The sequence below is a fragment of the Cyanistes caeruleus genome, chromosome 3 (genome assembly GCF_971803275.1).
Source record: "Cyanistes caeruleus chromosome 3, bCyaCae1.hap1.1, whole genome shotgun sequence".
Taxonomy (NCBI): domain Eukaryota; kingdom Metazoa; phylum Chordata; class Aves; order Passeriformes; family Paridae; genus Cyanistes; species Cyanistes caeruleus.
Window position 1 is genome coordinate 46,429,630 of NC_141703.1, and position 8,282 is coordinate 46,437,911.

The following is an 8,282-nucleotide window of genomic DNA, read 5'->3' on the forward strand; positions in this document are numbered from 1 at the left end:
CTGCTGCTAAACACAGCATATCAAGGGGTACAAGGGCACTGTAAATAACACGGAGGAGAACACAAGCTCTCAATCACAGCATCCAGCTACATTTTAAGTATTGTAACTGGCTGTGAAAGACAGAAGTGTGACATCTTAAGGTGATAGTACTCTTCCAAGTTCTATGAAAGTGGAATAAACAAGAAGAAACAACAGAAAAAAAGGTGTTTCCTATCTACTGCTTTACTGCTGTCAACAGACTTTCTACACAGGGTTTTGGAAATCAAACAAGGAGTTTGGAAATTAAAGAAGGCGAGTTTTCATACAACAGATAGAATTAAATTCTTACAAAAAAGGAAGAAAAATATTTTTTATGTATTCATACACATCTAAATGTGTATGAATAATACACATAAAATTATAATAATATTATATATGAAAATATGTGAATATTTTCAAACATATTATAAATATAAATCATATCCTAAATTTATTTTTTTATTTATTACCCTGTAGGCCTTTTTTAGTAGATACAGTAATGTTATATACCATGGAACTATGATTTTAAGTAATATTAAATAATACCATTATATCAAATGTACTTTAAGAAGTAAATTATATATAACTGGCTTGTCAGATTTGGGTTAAATGTTACCAGTTTAAGAATTAGACATAACAGCCCCCAAAGTTTTCACACAAATTTTTAGAGAAGATTAATCCAGAGTATTAATAGGGAAGAAACTACACAATAAAGGGCTGTCTTGGAAATCATCATATTTTATATGAGATTACAGAATTAATTACAGGAGAGCAAGAGAGATTGCTCAAATTCTTTTCTCAATACCTATAGATGGGGAAAGATTTTGCTTAGAAATCTCTTCAAAATCTTACAACAGACACCAATATATTTTGATATACACAGCTGGAAAAGTCACTATTAGGAATAGATACTATATAGTGACAATATATTATTATTGTCCGTTTGTACACACTGGTACAAATTTGTACACTGGTAAGCTGTTAAATTTGCTGACAAATCACAAATATCTTTCCAGTCAGAAAGGACTCCAGAGAGAAAACTGCGCCTGTAGTCTTCACAGATTCACACACCCCAGCAAACATAAGATCTTGAATCCGTGGCAAACTGACCGGATGAGAGGAAAGGTCACCAAGGTGCGGAACCCAGAACAAGTTTTTTAAAAAAAGGTCTAAAGCAGCAAGTATTGCAATTTTTGGGAAAGCTTCTTATACAAAGTAAACCACCCCAATAAATCTTAAGATATTAAAAAATGCAACAAAAATAACGAAATAACCAGCAAGACCTTTTAGGTTCACTTTATATACTGGCCTATGTCTTCTGATTTTTGCAAGTACTGAACTGTCCAAAGAAATGTCTTGGAATACTGGCTTGCTAAGTTATGAGAAAAAAGAAAGAATGTAGCTCTTGATCAGGTTTATTTTATTAACATAAAACTTTATAATAAGCACAGATGACTTGCCAATTCTTCGAATTTGGCAGGGAGTACTTCAAAAATAAGCACAGGATTTACGCAACTCACTGGTCTGTCATGTCCAATTTCTTGCCTCTGGCAACTGAAAGTTCTTGATCCCTCAAAGTAAGAATAAAAATAATTATGATGCACCTACACAAATCAGCAACATTTCACCCACTATTGTCCCCTTGGAAGAGTGGTTTTATATAAGGAATGGGAATTTATTACTGTATTTGAACATGCTTTTACTATCAGCTGCCAAAATACCAGCAGATTACAGCTCCTTCTTTTGTGTCCTCTGGGAGATCAGCAGGGCTGTTGCACAAATACAGAGCCAGCAGTAAAATGGGGATAATCTAGTTCTGCATATGAAACATGCATGAAATATTTGTAAAGATCTATGCTTGTCCTGCTGGCTTCATTTTTAAAGTAACAAGCTGGTTGTAGCAGATATATGTAGATCAGTGCATTAACTTATTTCTGCTAACTGTCCAGGAATGTGGCTTCTGTGATTTCAGGCAGAAGTGGCTGCTGCAGTCACTTTATTCTTTTTTTCCACACGGCTCTTACAAGAATAATTCCTCACCATCATAAGGACGCTGCTTGGATCCAGTACATTTCTTGGATTAACAGCACTGAAGCAGAAAGGAACATTTCATACCACAGAAAACCTGAGATGTAGCATTAAAATGAATTTTAGGATTTCAAATAATAGTTGTTAAAGCTGCAGTAATTTCGGAATGAGTGACGGATGGTGAACTACATCATTTGCAGCCATTGTGGTAATAAGTGATGGTTTCCTGCACTTTGAATATAAACTGCAGAAAATCATGTTATCAGGTGAACCAAAAAAATATGGCTCCTATAGCAGCTGCTGTTTGCTAGGGAAAAAAGAGAGCATGCCATTAATTTAATTATGGTTTGTTGAGAATCACAACAATCTACCTATTTTTCTGGCCAGAGAGCTGCAATTGCAGAGGCCCAGTACTCCACTGAATGCATCTAGAAACGTTGAGTGGTACTATCTGTTGAAATCATAAAAGGAACTATTTCTAGTGTGCACAAAAATTTGAACTCATGATTTTTGAGGATTGCAAATGATATATTTCACAGGAGAACCCATTTTTAAGTTGTTGATGGATTCAGAGAGCTGGTGACAGCAGCAAGGGCAGAGAGCCACAGCCCTGCCATGCACAGCCCCTGCTGCCCACCCAGCCTCTCCCCTCACCTCACCAGCTGGAGTCCCATGCCCCCAGGAGCAAGGGAGCAGCCCTCCTGCTTCAGAGCAGGGGCTCCAGGCTCTGCACAGACTGTTCCAGTGTCATAGATAGTGGGAAAGCTGCCAGTATCAGGCCAGTTCCCAGAAATGGCAGCTGGCCAGGAGCTGGTGTGGCATTGAGGGAGTGACCTAGGGTGGCTTCATCATGCGCACATTAATAAAAACTGCTGATTTTCCTACTGTACTCACCTGTGCCTGGTCCATCCTGGGAGCAAGCTGGATGCAGGCAAGGCATCAGAGATTTGAAGCTTGGTGACTGTGTGGTCACTGTCCACCAACTACCACTTCACCCACGACACTCTCTCTGGGAACAAGCCACAAATTTCAGAGTGTATGTCTCCAGTTTGGCTCCCTGAGTATCTGTACCAAATTTTTTCACATCAGTGTTTTAGGAATCTCCTGGACCTATTTGTACCAACTGTGTAGTTAGCATCTGTCAAATTGAATTTCCCCACAAGGAAAAGATGGCTTTTTCAAAGGTGTCCCTTGGTTCCTTAAAGAATAATTTGTTGTCATCCTGGGTGGGTGGCCAATAGCAAACTCCCATGATGACACTCACTTCATTTGTTTGTCCCTCTATCCTTGCCCAGAGGTTCTCATCTGTGACATCACCAACTGCAGCTCTGGACATTCCAGACCTTCCACTACATCCAACACTCACAGCAGTGTCCTGCACACTCACACACCTTGACTGGAAGCTGCACACTTGCAGCAGTGCCTTTCACACCCTCACAGCAGGGCACTGCACGCCCACATGCTACAGCTGTGCAGCTCCTATCACAGCGGTGCCGTGCACACTCGCACACTGCAATGCAGCCATGAATGTTTGTGCGCTCCCAGTTGTGCCCTGCTGGGACACCACTGATCCATTACCCAATTGCTCTTTTCTGCCTGGCTTCTTTTTTGCTTGTTTCTTTCTTCAGGGTTGGTTGATTTGTTGATTAGGATGGTGGATTTTCAGGAGTATTTTTGGGGGTTGGACCTTTAGGATTTTGCAAACATTTCATATGAGTGTTTTCCCTCTGTAAATTTTGATCTGTTTAAGACACATGTCTCAAAAGTATGAGCTCCCTCTACAATATTTTTCACTTTCTCAGCTGACTCAGGTCTACAGACTCTTCCACAGCTTATCAGTTTTCTTCCCCTCCTACCCCTCCCCTCCTGCCTCTTGGAGAGCTTCAGAAAACCTGCTATGGATAATCTTTATAGAAAAGAATTACCGACTGTCAGTCTAATCACACTGATCACAACAAATCACCATTGTCCCCCACAGTTTCACATAACTCAGAACTGCAATGCAGTCAATGATTTCTGTGCTTGTAAAGCAGCAGTACCTAATTAGAAAACTGATAGAAAGTAGCTTTCAGTTAAACATAATTAGCCTTGCCAATGCATTTCAGTGCTTTCAGAAAATTAAGTTATACTTTCCAAAATTTTTGATTAAACCCTAAGTTGTTGGGGAAAAAAATACAGGTTTATATGATGGCTGGTTTTAAGGTAAACTTTTTCATAATATTTTATTTGAATATATTCATATTGAATTAGTAAATCCTTAGGGAGAATCAACACAAAGTGTAAATACATATTGTGATGTGCTAAATTAATACTGAAAGCTCTACAAAGTATAGCACTAAAATATGAAAAGTTCCTAAACTTCTGAATGGAGAGAGATAAAAGAAGTATGAAACAAATTCAGCTGTTTAAATTTCATTGCTACTTCAAAAAAATGTAATGACATCCAGAAAAATTAAATTTCTTATAAAAACACTGTAATACTTCTCAAACACTGATCAATGTAATTAGAATTTGTAACATGTGGATAACTGCCCCATAGATATTAAAAAAAACCCCTCAAACAGATTAAAAGACTCTTGACTGCCTGTCTGAAAGTGCCACATATGACTCTTTCCAAGAGTCGTCCTAAGGAAAATGGTAAAAATTAATATTAGGTTTTAAGTTGATTCCTCTCTCTCTCTGGCTGGCCGTTTTTTGGAAACACATCTTCAAAAAGACACAACCTAGAAAAAAACCAGGGTTTTTTCTTTTTTGTACCTTTAGGGAAGAATCACATTTTAAATTTTGCATTTTATGAGAGAAAGGGAGAGTACAACAGAATAGTTCTGTAGATGAGACGCCATTAGAAGAATTAAAATTACATAATGCTACACTCACATTGATATAGAATTTACTTTCCTTCTTGGGATTGAAATAGTAAAATAAAAGTGCTAATATGTGACTTGAAAAAAACACAGGAATTTTTTTTTGTGGTTGCTTTTTCCTGTTGTGGTTTTTAGTTAGTTTGTTTCTGTAACCCTAATTTCAGTTGCAATTGCAAATAGTATTAAAAGGACTGTGTAATACTGGAAAAATGTAATGATGATAAGATTCATATATGATAAAACTGAATTATAATATGTTTAAAAAATTCTGAATCTTCATTAGGAAGTTGTTCTTGCATAGACTCTATATGTAGTATTGGCCTGTAGAAAATCTGGTGGTTTTACAGTTTGTTAAGATCAGTATTCTTTTTTAGCCTCCACCCAGGCATGAAACAAGATTAAAAAAAAAAAAAATCTCAATATATGCAATTATGGTTTAAACAAAATGATGCTGAAAACAGTATGATTATTTCTACCCATTTCAATAGTCTGAGGATCAGTCCTTACCTAATACCTTTGCTTAAATGTAATTATTTGTCCTGATTTTCTTCTCCTGAAAGTTTAAAGATCATATTAAAATAATTCTAGTCCAAAGTACATAATAATCCTTCTATTTTAATTAATTAAATATAGTTAAATAATTTTTACCTGAGTTCGGGCTACCAAATCTATATTTTTCATGTTTATTTCAGGGAAAATCATCTCAAGTCACCTATTTTAATGCAAATCAGGACAGATGAAGCTTATTCATCTCTCATAATGACATAAAATTAGCTGGCAATAAATGAACCATACATAAGTATTACTATTAGCACTCTAATAAATAAAATGCAACCCTTGACATTTAAAAAATGTAAAAAACACTTTTCTGAACACCCTTCAACACTGAACACCTTTCAAAAATTAATCTCATAACATTCTACTGTTTCTTTGTCCCCTTCCCACGCCCCCATATTTAGTTATATCATATGACCCAGAAGTGAAGATACTACTGAAAATAGAGGTCCAGATCATGCTTCCCACATCTCTGAAGACAGGACACAGCTACAATTTTAGTAGCTCAGGGTTATGGAGAGCTTTGATAGAGGCTCATCCTACGATAGAATTGAACAAAATGACACATTTTCCACAAAATGCAAAACATTTTGCCACAAGCAGTAGTATTAACAAGCCCATCTCGTTTCCTGAGCATGTACTTATTGTGTGAATATGCCCAGTTCAGTTATTTACACATTGGGGTCTTGTGCCATTTGTAATGTCCCGGGATATCTTGCTCAGCTTCCAGGTTCTGCTCTTTAATAAGTGTATTAAGGTCTCTCAGACTCTGTGCCATGTCTGCCAATGTCACTCAGATACCCTTTGATAATGGTGGCACTAGATGTGTATGCCTGTGTCACTAGACACCCAAACCATAGCATTTACACCCTATTTAGCATTAACACCTGATTATTTAGCACATATCTGTTCTTCCACCTGTTTTCAGTCACCCTGGTATTTTTCTTATTATACCATCTACAATCATTTATGCTTGTTATTTTTAAAGAATACCAACTCTATACAGCTTTCTGTTGCTTTCCTCTATGGGTGCCTTTGGATACTGTTTTGATTAGCCTCTATCACATAGGATCTGAGAATAAGGTAACCCTTAGAGAAATGACTAACTTCAAAAAGTCATCATCCACTTTATACCATTTCTAAAGAAGAAAAAGAATTTCCATTGTGCAAAGGAAATTACTTGAAAGCTGTTTTCACTGTATCAAGATGGGATCTTTTAGTTTTGAACTTTATCCTGCTTTATTTTTGTCACTCCTATTAAATGGATTGGAAAAAAATGGGAAAATATTGATTGAAAACTCCATTCTGTCCTTTACCACAAATCACAGTCTCTCACATCTATAAGCCTTCAAATATTGTGTCTGTGGTGTTCTTATTTACTCTACATATTGTGAATTACCTCTGCCTGGTAAAATAACTTCTCTGATCAGAATGGCCAACTTACATTGAAGCTTTGTTCTTGCTCTCAGAACCAATCCAATTATTTAAGGGTACTGATGTACAGTTGAATTGGGTTAAGGGGTCAAGGGTTTGGTAGACAGGGTGGGCTCTGTGAGAAGAGGCTGCCCTGTGTTGGGCACAAATAGCTCCAGTTGGCTCCAGCAGACAGACCACAGTGAATGGCTGAGTCCTCCAGTCATGGGTCTTGATGGGAAGACTTATTAAGGAATGGGCAAAATGTTGCATAAGCAGTGAAGCATGAAGAAAGAAAAAATAGGAGCAACCATGTGAACATCAAGGTCAGAAAAGAAGGAGGAGGAGGAGAAGATGCTCTAGATTCTGTATCAAAGGTTTCCCTAGAGCTCATCAAGAGGACCATGGTGGATCATACAGGTATTTCTTGAAGCAACCTGCAGCCCATGGAGGGCCACAAAGGAGCGAGTTCTGTCAGGAGCTACAGCCATTGGAGATTTATTCTTCAGGTTTATCCTGCAGAATTGCTGCTCATGGAAAGAACCCTTCACTGGAGAAGAAGAAAGGTGTGAGAAGGAAGGAGTAGCAAAGAGCAACAGTTACGAACTGACAACAACCATCCCCTCCCATCTCTTCTGGGCCTCTCAAAACAGGGGAGATGGAGGTACATCAGTAAAGTTGAGGCAAATCTTCTGTAGTTCCTTTGTCTGTGTCCTGGTTTTAAAGCAGTAACTAAAAAAATTACTTATTTCTTGCTGTGAGATATGGATTAGAGCAAGAGCAAAACAGGCTTAAAATTTAAAAAGGAATAAAGTTTATTAACAAACTACAAGAATAAGAACACCAGAATAAACTTCCAGAAAACTTTTTTTATCCCTTACTACCCACCATTCTCTTGTTCACATGACAACAGAGACAAAATCTTTGGAACTTTGGTGTTTAAAACAGTCCCAGTTCTTGCTAGAGTCTTTTCATCAGTCTTTGTAGAGAAACAGTAGTCTCTTTCTGCTAATGTATGGAGTTTTTCCCAAGAAAAACTATTTCTATTATAGCTTTCTATTTTTCTGATGCAAGCTGCCCGGAAATCTTGTCATCAGAAATTCACTCCTCCCATTTCACATCACTCTGAGGTATGTATGGGCCATGACTCTAGGGATGTCATTTTAAGGATGAGTTATTCAAAGGCAAAAGTCTTCTTCATCTGTCTTTGTGAGCTCCACTGGAAAACAGTTTTCTCATTGCCCAAGGCTTCAAATTTTCGCTTCACTTGTTCCAGCAGTTCACTGTATTACAATTACTCTACTTTTTACTCAAAATCCACACTTTGAACACTCTATTCTTCCCTATATACTCTGTCATGAATTAAAGGAGTTTTTTCAAGACCTTATTGTCCATCTCCATAGC

At 37.4% G+C, this 8,282-nt stretch overlaps 2 long non-coding RNA genes across 2 annotated transcripts; one reads left to right on the forward strand and one right to left on the reverse strand.

The window, feature by feature from the left end:
* Nucleotides 1-1,421: 1,421 nt before the first annotated feature.
* On the reverse strand, nucleotides 1,422-3,302 carry LOC111926142 (uncharacterized). Its single transcript, XR_015285458.1, has 3 exons — nucleotides 2,941-3,302; nucleotides 2,059-2,143; nucleotides 1,422-1,589 (listed from the first exon to the last, which is right to left on the reverse strand). It is a non-coding gene; the product is annotated as an uncharacterized LOC111926142 (long non-coding RNA).
* Nucleotides 3,303-3,403: 101 nt separating this feature from the next.
* Nucleotides 3,404-7,731, forward strand: LOC147654129 (uncharacterized). The gene is made up of 3 exons (XR_015284509.1): nucleotides 3,404-4,832; nucleotides 6,521-7,298; nucleotides 7,388-7,731. It is a non-coding gene; the product is annotated as an uncharacterized LOC147654129 (long non-coding RNA).
* Nucleotides 7,732-8,282: the final 551 nt, after the last annotated feature.